Source organism: Anomaloglossus baeobatrachus, unplaced genomic scaffold (assembly GCF_048569485.1).
Source record: "Anomaloglossus baeobatrachus isolate aAnoBae1 unplaced genomic scaffold, aAnoBae1.hap1 Scaffold_67, whole genome shotgun sequence".
NCBI lineage: Eukaryota > Metazoa > Chordata > Amphibia > Anura > Aromobatidae > Anomaloglossus > Anomaloglossus baeobatrachus.
This window is the reverse complement of record NW_027445041.1, coordinates 843,298-844,511: the sequence shown is the minus strand read 5'-3', so window position 1 is coordinate 844,511 and position 1,214 is coordinate 843,298. Positions and strand designations below refer to the sequence as shown.

The 1,214-nt window shown below is 45.9% G+C and overlaps 1 pseudogene; it reads right to left on the bottom strand.

Moving 5' to 3' along the window:
- Positions 1 to 409: 409 nt before the first annotated feature.
- On the bottom strand, positions 410 to 616 carry LOC142286615 (U2 spliceosomal RNA; annotated as a pseudogene).
- Between the last annotated feature and the right edge of the window lie 598 nt (positions 617 to 1,214).

The following is a 1,214-nucleotide window of genomic DNA, read 5'->3' as shown; positions in this document are numbered from 1 at the left end:
AAAACACCGAAAAACAATGGAAGCTTTAATTGGAGTGGAATCTGATAGACAGCACCTGATGCCAAGTCTGCATCTTCTAACACCTGCAGTCACTGCAGCAGCTGAATCCAATGTGTCCAAAAGGGATCTATTCTATTCAATTGCAAATGATCTAGATAAGACTGAGAATAAGATACTGCACGGGACATAGCAGAGTTGGTCAAGTTGAGTGGAGATGAGTTTGCTATTTGGCACAGCTTTTGCATCAATAAAGCAAGTAAAAGGTGTGAAAGATAAAAAAAAGGGTGAAAGTGTGAAAAGTGAATTGGCCAAATTGAGGTGCATATAAAGTTTTTGCTTTCTTTCAATTCACTAATGGGGCTCATTTGAATCAGGTGAATTGAGTTCTGCTTTTGGAAACTGGGTTAAGAAGGGGTGCACCGGTCCTGGAGGTACTGCAATACCAGGTCAATGCGTGGAGTGGACAGAGCAAGATTTTTTCCATCTCCTTGTTCTAAAAATCCATTTAATATATGGTCCCCAGAGAGGGGACGTATCAGATATTAAACTGATAAGAACAGATTTAATTTTTTTTTTTTTCTGTTTATCAGTAGGACTTCAAAATAACAAAGGTGATCGCCTCCCGTTGCCTGGGAACCGTCCAGGCACAAGAGGGCTATGTGTCACCAGAAGGCGCACACACTTCCTCAAGGCCGGCAGACGTGCAATCCCAGGCACCTTCCAGTACCGACCAAGGTAGCGTCCTCCGAAACTACACTTGATCTTAGCCAAAAGGCCGAGAAGCTATAACCCGAATTGGTTACGGCCTTGAGTGGCACCCTGGCCTATACCGGACACATCTTAGGGAGAGGGAGACAAACCCACGCCTACAGAAGACATTTTGTCACCCAAGCCAACCCTTGAAAAGGCTGTTTTGCAGAGCAAAAACAAGAAGAATGATGCTTTTTTCAGCCGCCGCCCACTGCAATTAATCTGAATAACTCCTCCTCCTCCAAGCACCTCCCCTCCCCCTTGCAGTCTTTCCAATTCATGATACAAAAAGACGGACGGACAGGACAGGACAGGACAGGCTGCCTGACTTTCCGTCACTGCCACCCTTTGCCATCCTTGCCCGTAGAAAGCCCTTTCATCATCCCCAAACCCTAATCTTTTCCCTTCCCTTCCCAGCTGCGTCTCACTCCCTTTCATTAGGAAGTGAGCGCAGCCTTTTCTCC